At 33.7% G+C, this 8933-nt stretch overlaps 1 long non-coding RNA gene across 1 annotated transcript; it reads left to right on the top strand.

Moving 5' to 3' along the window:
* On the top strand, positions 3582-5969 carry LOC110264323. Its single transcript, XR_002350277.1, has 2 exons — positions 3582-3924; positions 3960-5969. It is a non-coding gene; the product is annotated as an uncharacterized LOC110264323 (long non-coding RNA).

Here is an 8933-nt window from a genome sequence, read left to right as displayed (position 1 = left end):
GCTTAAATTTATATTTTTATAGTATTTTTAAATATTAAAAATTATTTTACCAAACGTAATTGTTGCTACTTGTGTTAGCAATTTGCAATTTTTAATTTGATTTACCAAATATAAATGTTACAACTTTTAAAAAGACATCTTTTAAAAGTTAGCTTTTATAAGCTAAAAGTAAAAAGTAAAAATTTTACTAAACTAAGCCTAAGTGAAACCCACAAGGCTGTACAGATAATAAGGAAAGGATATGTAAAAGAAGATATTAAATAATAAAATATTATATTTTATTAAATAATTGAAAAAAATTAAAAAATCCACTTCCTTTCCTCATAACATGTGTCATGCTACTCGTTTTTATCATTATCATCATCGTGATAACTTATAATTGAAGTTGAAAAATCTTAATAAAAATAAACTGAGATTTGGAAAATAGTAATACAAAAAGGGGAGCAATGCTACTAAGGCTTGGTTTGATAAAATTTTTATTTTTTAAAAGTAGCTTATGAAAGCTGTTTTTTAAAAGACAGCTTTTTAAAAGCTACAACACTTACGTTTAATAAAATCAAATTAAAAATAACTTTTAATAAGCACAAGCACCATAATTATATTTGGTAAAATAGCTTTTAAAATTTAAAAAAATTATAATAGACATAAATGCAAGCATTAAATTTAAAAGTTAGTTAACATATGAGGTTAGTTTAAAATAAAATAATTTTAAAATAAAAAATTTATAATAAACATAAATATAATAAATAAACTCTTTTATTTTTTAACTTTAAAATTTTATATAAGTATCATAAAAATTTATTTTATCCTAAACATCATCATTAAAAATACTAAATTACCTAATTCAAATTTTAGAAATTAATAGTTTAAATATTTACTTAATTGTACTAATATAAATAAAGTTATCATTAGTCAATAATAAAATTTGTATGTAATCCAATGTTAGTATTGGGTATCCATTAACCACCTATATATATTGGCTCACCTTTACCAGATCACAAAAAAATGGGACACATATCTCAAATAAACTACTCTTATGATTATATATCTATATTTACATATGTATATACATGTTGTTATTATAATTTTGACTAATGTTCATGTAAGGAAAATTTTATGATTGATTTTCATAAACCAAGTCAACCTCTTCACATCTCAAAGAGCAGATAAAAAATAAACAAACATGATAATCTACTGAAAAAATATAAAAACAACATACAAAAAAATAATATAAATAAATAGAAGTTTATACCTAATATGTGATAGAGATGTATTTGTGTTGAAATTTGTGAAGATTAGGCTGAAAAATAAAAAATATATGAAGACTGTGTTAGAATTTGTGAAGGTTAGGATGAGAAGTGAAAAATATATGAAGATTTCAATAGCAATATAATAGCGAAAAATATGTGCGGAAAAATAAATAAAATTTGATGAGCACAAGCCAGCTTTAAAAAGCTCCCGTTTAGGTGCTTTCAAAAGCACTCCTAACTTTTAAAAGCCACAAGCACAAGCACTTGGACTTTTTAATATACCAAACACAAAATCAGGTGCTTGTGCAAGCACCTCTTAAAAAAACTTTACCAAACCCAGCCTAAACTGAATAATAAACGATAGTCCTGTTAAAATTTTGGAAACAATGTTAAGGCAAAAAAATTGGTTGCATGTGACTTACTATTAGGGGTGGAAACAGGTCACCTCAGGTCAGGCTTTGTTCTTAACAGGTCTAGCCTGTTATGTAGTTAATTGACTTGAGTTTGGCCTGTAGCCTGCTATAGGCTCTTTACAAAGTATTAGACTTGATCTGTTATTCAGCCTAGCCTGACTTAAAACTTGTTAAAAAGCTTGATAATTTTTTTTTTACAAAAATAAAAATATTATTTAAAAAATTTATTTTTTAATAAAAATATTTATATATAATATGTCATATTTAATATTTATATAAAATTTTAATCTTTTAAAGTATTTAAAATATACAAAAATATTTATAATAAAATATAATAAATTTAAAATATCTCATAATTTTGTTAATAATAAAAAATTATTTATATATTTAATTATATTTTAACAAGTCCAGACAGACCTGACAGACCAATAAGACTAATTAATAAGCTTGAGCTTGGCCTATTAACATATTAAGTCTTTTAAAAGAACCTTAACCTGTGCCTATGTTATAACAGACTAGGCCAGGTCAGGCCAAACACAGGTCAGGTTGCAGATCCCTGACAGGCCGACTAGCCTTTTTCCACCCTACTAACCATGGAAGAGAACCGTACCGTAATGATGCAGATCATGGGTAACTTAATTAGATTATTATTCAAATTTTTTATTTATTTAAATAATTTTTTTAGTTTTTATTTTATAATATTTTAAAAGAATTTAACATTTTTGTACATTATCTCTCAATTTTATATTTATTGTCTGTAAAATAGAAAGTTATTTTCTTTGTTTCAATTTTGTAGCCAATACTAGCCCTAGCATAATTATAAAAAATCGTATTTTATCCCAAACTCACAACTACTATCAGCATTATACTAGTTTCAGTAATAGTAGATATTAGAGAAGTATGAATAAGATTAGGGATGTCAACGGGGCAGGGCGGGGGTGGGGGATGCTTCCGTGCTCTCCATTCCCGCCCCTAGATTTGCTCTTCATTCCCGTCCCCGTTACCGTTCCCCGTCATGGAGAAATATTGCTCCCCATCCCATTCCCTACAGGGCCCATTCTCCGCAGGGACCCCATTCCCCATTTATCGGATAGTTCTAACTAATTATTAATTTCCATATGAATAGAGATGCAAGTATTCATTCTATACAAAAATAGCAAGATTTTATACAAAAAGTCTAAACGACAAGATGATGACTTCATTCAAAATGACGTAGTGGGGTGACGCAACGGTGAGCCAGAGGACAGAGTAGTAGACGAGGTAGGAGACGCGGCAACAGAGAGAAAAATGGACACGACAACATAGTTACATAAAATGACGCTGCAAATAGAGAGCACAATGCAGTGAGGGTAATGGCAACATGAGGTGTGACGATGCGGTGAGAAGGGAGAGTGGCGAGAGAGTGGCTGCAGAGAAGTTGGATGGAGTATGGACAGCGTTAGGGATCTCCGAATTGAAGAAGAGTTATGCAAATGAGGATTAGGAGTTTTGGGTTTCTATATGTGTGTGTGTGTGTGTGTGTGTGTGTGAAATGACTAAAACACATATATGAGAAATAAACTATTAAAGACAATTCAGTAAATTTATGAATTTCGGAAATTAGCGGGGATCCCACTCGGGTCCCTGCGCTTGCCTTGGAAAAATTTTTTCCCATTTTCATCTCGCGAAAAAAATTTCCAACAGTCGGATCCCCATTCGGGACAGTCCCGCAGGGATCCCCGCGTCTCGGAGAGTTTTGCCATCCCTAAATAAGATGATTTTTGTATTGAGTATGGAGATTTCCTACAAGTTTAGAATCTTTTGTTATATATAGTAGTAGAGCACACACAATAGTTACTTGCCACCAGTTCTTGGTTTTTGATTTCACTATGCTAACCTTTCTCACTTATACCACTAACACCCCCACCCTTCAAACTTTGGGGAAGAGAATTATTGACCTTAAGTTTGCATTTAAACATATCAAACAATCTTAAGGACAACAATTTCGTTAGTACGTCTGTTATCTGACCCAATACTAGAATATTAAGCACATAGGGTTCTTTATCGTTGACCATCTCCCGAAGTGAATGTAAGTCCGATTCGAGATGTTTGCACCTGCTATGTAATACTGGGTTAGCTGCTAGCATACATGCACTTTGGTTATCGCAATACATCGTTGGTGCAATCACTTGAGGAACTCCAAGCTCACTTAGCAGTTGTTCCAGCGACACTAATTCAGACTGAACAGAGGCCATTGCTCAGTATTCTACCTCAGTGCTGTTGTGGCTTACTTTCGACTGTTTATGACACTTCCAAGATATAAGATTCAAGACCAAATAGACACAGTAGCCTGTGACGGATCTCCGATCATCAATATCACTCGTCCAATCAGCATCTGCAAAATCCAAGAGTCTAAAGTCGAAGCATTTTGAGAACACAATTCTTTTACTCACTGTACCTTTCAAATAACGCAATGTTCGCTTTACTTCCTTCCAGTGCTTGTAGGTAGGACTATGCATAAATGGTGAAACTTTATTCATTGAGAATGCAAGCTCTGGTCTCGTCATGGTCAAATACTAGAGAGATCCTACTATGGTGCAATACAATTGCGGATCAAAACACAGCTCAGAGTCATTGGCATAGAGTTCATATTTCCAACCACTAGAGTAGGCATAGTATTTGCAGTTTCCATGTTAGCCTTCCGCAAAATGTCCATGGCATACTTTTGCTGAGACAAATGTATGCTTCCCCCTGCAAATAGTTAAACTCTATTCCAAGAAAAAAACTAAGATCACCAAGGTTTTTAAGAGGAAACATTGTATTAAGTTGTTTAATTAACATATCAATCTGAGTAGCATTATTGCCAGTAACCATAATGTCATCTATATACATAAGCATGTAGATTACTGACTTTGGATTTTTTCTCACAAAAAGAGAAACATCAGACCGGGTACTCACAAAACCAAACGTTGCTAATGTGTCTTTGAGTGTTAAGTACCAGGTCCTAGGTGTCTGTTTTAAGCCATATAATGCCCTGTTCAGTTTGCACACCAAATGAAGATTGAAGTCCTCATAGCCTTGTGGTTGAGTCATAAACACCTGTTCCATCAAAATTCTATTTAAAAACTCTTTATTAAAATTAAATTGACGTAAGACCCAACCTTGAGTGATAGCTAAGGTGAGGACAACTTGAACAGAAGTTGGTCTAATCACATGGCTATAAAATTGCTCATAATTTATTCCCTCGCTTTGGTGAAAACCTTTGGTGACTAACCGAACTTTATAGCGAATAATATCTCATCTAGTGTTCCTTTTAATTACAAAGACCCAATTACTACCAATTATAGTAGCATTGGGTGAGGGTGTAACTAAATTTTATGTATTGCACTACTTTAATGTCTTAAAGTCAGCATTCATTGTCTCTTTCCAATGAGGAGTTTGAAGAGCTTGAGTGATAGTCCTAGGCACTTGTTGCTTAAGATCAACCTCAGTGTGTGTAATAGGCTTTGGATTTGTATATGCCAGCCTTAGCCTTTGTCACTATAGTGTGTGTATTAGTGGTGGGTTGAGGAATTTGATTAGAGAGGTGATCATGTCCTTGATCAATGTCTTCCTTCTGTGTTGGTGCTATAGTGTCAGGTACAAGATTATTGACTTGATTTGTGTCATGATCAAATGCCACTTCAATTGTTGAGTTATCTACATAGGTCCCATTGTTATGTGTATGTTCAGATGGTAAGTGTGTTGATATTGTAGTATTTGGAATGCTAGATATTGGATATAATCTATAATATGCATCATAAACATAGTTAGGAGAAGATTAGTGTTAGTCATTCTATTGGAAATATTTGGAAACATATCACTATAAGGAAAGTTAAGTTCATCGAATATAACATGTCGAGACATATGCACTCTTACAGATTTACTCATACATTTATATCCGTGAAATTGAGTGTCATATCCTAAAAATAAGCATTTTTCCGATTTATATTCAAGTTTATGCTTATTATAGGGTCTAAGATAAAGGAAACAAAAGCATCCAAACACTTTTAATACAATGTGATATGGTTTCTTATTATATAGTTTTTCAAATGGTGCCACTAGGTAATCTATTCATTATATAAACTGCAGCAATAACAGCATCTTCCCAGAAACTCATGGGAAGAGATATTATTGCCAATAGAGAAAGACCAATTTCTACTATGCTTACATCTCCTTTCTACACTCCCCATTTGTTGAGGCGTGTAGGGGCGTGATAGTCTATGCTTAATGCCCTATTCATTTAAAAAGTTAGTGAAAGCAATGGATAAAACTCTTTACCATTATCAATTTGTAATGATTTAAGTTTGTGTCTAGTCATAGTTTTCATCTAATTTTTAAAAATATGAAAAGCAGATTTATATGTTAGCAAGTAAATATCTGTATATTTAGTACATACATCTACAAAACTTATATAATATCTCAAACCAGTTCTAGATGTTATAGGCCTATAAGGGATGGTCCCCAAATATCAGCAAATATCAATTCTAAGGGAATGTGATAAGTAGTTATGGGAGTAATTAAAAGACAAAGTATGGATCTTAGAGATAAAACATATTTCACAAATTTTATCATGTGGCAATTTAGAAGGCAAAATAACATCACAATTCTTAAAAACACAAAAAATATTATTTATTGAAGTATGGCCCAAGCATTTGTGCCAAATTTCTACATCATTGGCTTTCATATTGGATGCAGTCAAAGTAGCTTTTGAAGTATCATTTCTATGTGTTATATCGAAAAAGAATATTTTCGATAAAGATGTTATTAAATTCTTTGACAAGCCAATGTTCGACAAGTTTAAACTTCGATCATTACCAAGTGCTAAAATAATATTTCGATCAACCTCCAAATACATGTTACAATTAACTTTGGATTGGAGTCAATTACGTACTCTATTATGTACTCTCTATTAATCGATTGATACAAATACGAAAGTCGAAGTGGCAGACTCGACTGTGGTCAACTGTATCGAAGAAGAGGTCAGCAATGCAATTTGTTAGTCGAAAAAATAACAAAGTTGTGAACTTTGAGGTGGAGTCATCGAGGATGGTCAATCGATGAACGAGAGAATGTTGATCGACTAGGACTCATTGAGAGAAAGTGAAGCAATCGAAGGAAGTTAATAGGTGAAGATAGTTGGTGGCAGTTACAAACAACACTCAAAGAGCGGAAACGGTTATCCATGGATTAATGTACGTGGAAGTTTCATTTTAATTGGATTGATTGAATAGTCTTATAAATAGGAGAAGACTCAAAGGAACAAGGGTTGGAATCTTTTCAGAGAAAACACTCATACTCACTCACATCCCCAGCAACTTTCTGAGTCAGTCAAGAGTCCTTTTCTTTGAAGGGTTCCTTCCATGTCTTTACTTTTCATTTAAATTCCCTGCAACTTTCTTTTCATGCAATTTATCTTTCTTGCAATGTCCTTTCCTTTCCTTTAAATTCAGCAACTTTTACCCTTTTTCAGTCTTTACCTTTTAGATTGCCATTTATTTTTCCAAACACTTTTTCTTTCTATAATTTGATTTCCCTTTTATTCAAGTCATTTAAGTTTTATCGTTCATTCCGAATTTCTGCAAAGCTTGGTTCTTTCTTCTTCGTCATTGTCAAAGGCATAGATTTTGATGCAAATAAAATTGGTACCCGCAAAAGAAGAGTAGGTTTCGCTCCCAGACCATTAGAATTGAACTACCATCGATTTTCTAAAAATCGACAAAACAAATTGGCACACCCGGTGGGATAGTTTTAAAATTTAATTGTGTCAAAATTTGTTGCTTTCAACTATTATATTGTGCATGCAGTGTTGATATTTGGTGCATGCGATTAAGAAGTGGTAGAATTATTACCATGTTTGACGAAGTTTCAAATGATAATGCAGAAACAAGTAATAATGCCCCAATAACTGCTACACAAATTTTTGCAAATTTAATTCCATATGCAGAGTATAATTCTGGGGATAATATTGCAGTTATTGATGCAAGTGTTGGTGATAGTGGGCGAAATTCACGCCCTAGGATCACCCCAATGCAGAATCAACCGCAAGTAACCGCAGGTTGGTTTCCATTTGGACTTCCTCCTGGCTATACGCCTCCTATGGGCAGTTACACATTTCCAATCAGATTTGGAAATGTGCCAGGTACGGTTTCTAACCAACCTTCTTTCTCATATCTCGACGTTAATCGAGATTACCAAGTGGGCTCCTTGTCGAATAATTCAGAATCGATGGCTGAGTTTCGACAATATATTGACGAAAGCCATCATGATTTAGTCAACCTGTTGACTCACTAGATGACTACTATTCTGAATCCTATCATGGCTGACAATGAGTCAAAATATGATCGACTGGTTAAACAAGTCGAGAGAATTGTTCGAATTATCGATTATGATGAGGGGCAGCCTATTCCCCAAGATTTAGTAGTAGACCAGGAGAATGTAGGATATAATGAGCAGAATGTGTTTAACAATCCTGAAAGGGAAGAAAATATCCCTTATCTCGTTCGACGAGATCAAAATGCTGATGAAGTTTTGAGTAGACTTCACACACAGCGTAGATATCATTACCAGGTGACAAGGATTGTCGAGGATGTCCTCAATAAAATGGGTATCAACGTGGGACTCATGCATCAACCATATTTTATTTTTGCTTTTCCTTCTGCAGTGAAAATGACAGAAGTAGTGCCAATGGATGTAAAAAATCCTAAAATAATTACAAAATTTGCAGGATAGGCTGGTGGTGCACGAAATTGTGATCTCAGGCAACGGCGCTAAAAACTCTGTACGCACGTTTTAATAAATCATTTTTCATTCACAACTTCGATACAACTAACCAGCAAGTGCACTGGGTCGTCCAAGTAATAAACCTTACGTGAGTAAGGGTCGATCCCACGGAGATTGTTGGTATGAAGCAAGCTATGGTCATCTTGTAAATCTCAGTCAGGCGGATAATAATTGATTATGGAGTTTTCGAAAATAAATAATAAATAGACAGAAAATAAAGATAGAAATACTTATGTATATCATTGGTGAGAATTTCAGATAAGTATATGGAGATGCGTTCGTTCCTCTGAACTTCTGCTTTCCTGCTGTCTTCATCCAATCAATCTTACTCCTTTCCATGGCTGCATCTTATCCTCTTGTGAAAATGGTCCAAATGCTCTGTCACAGCACGGCTAATCATCTGAGGTTCTCGATCATACTGGAATAGGATTCACCCTCCTTTTGTGTCTGTCACTACGCCCAGCACTCG

The sequence above is a fragment of the Arachis ipaensis genome, chromosome B07, assembly GCF_000816755.2.
Source record: "Arachis ipaensis cultivar K30076 chromosome B07, Araip1.1, whole genome shotgun sequence".
Taxonomy (NCBI): domain Eukaryota; kingdom Viridiplantae; phylum Streptophyta; class Magnoliopsida; order Fabales; family Fabaceae; genus Arachis; species Arachis ipaensis.
This window is presented reverse-complemented; position numbering and strand designations above follow the sequence as displayed.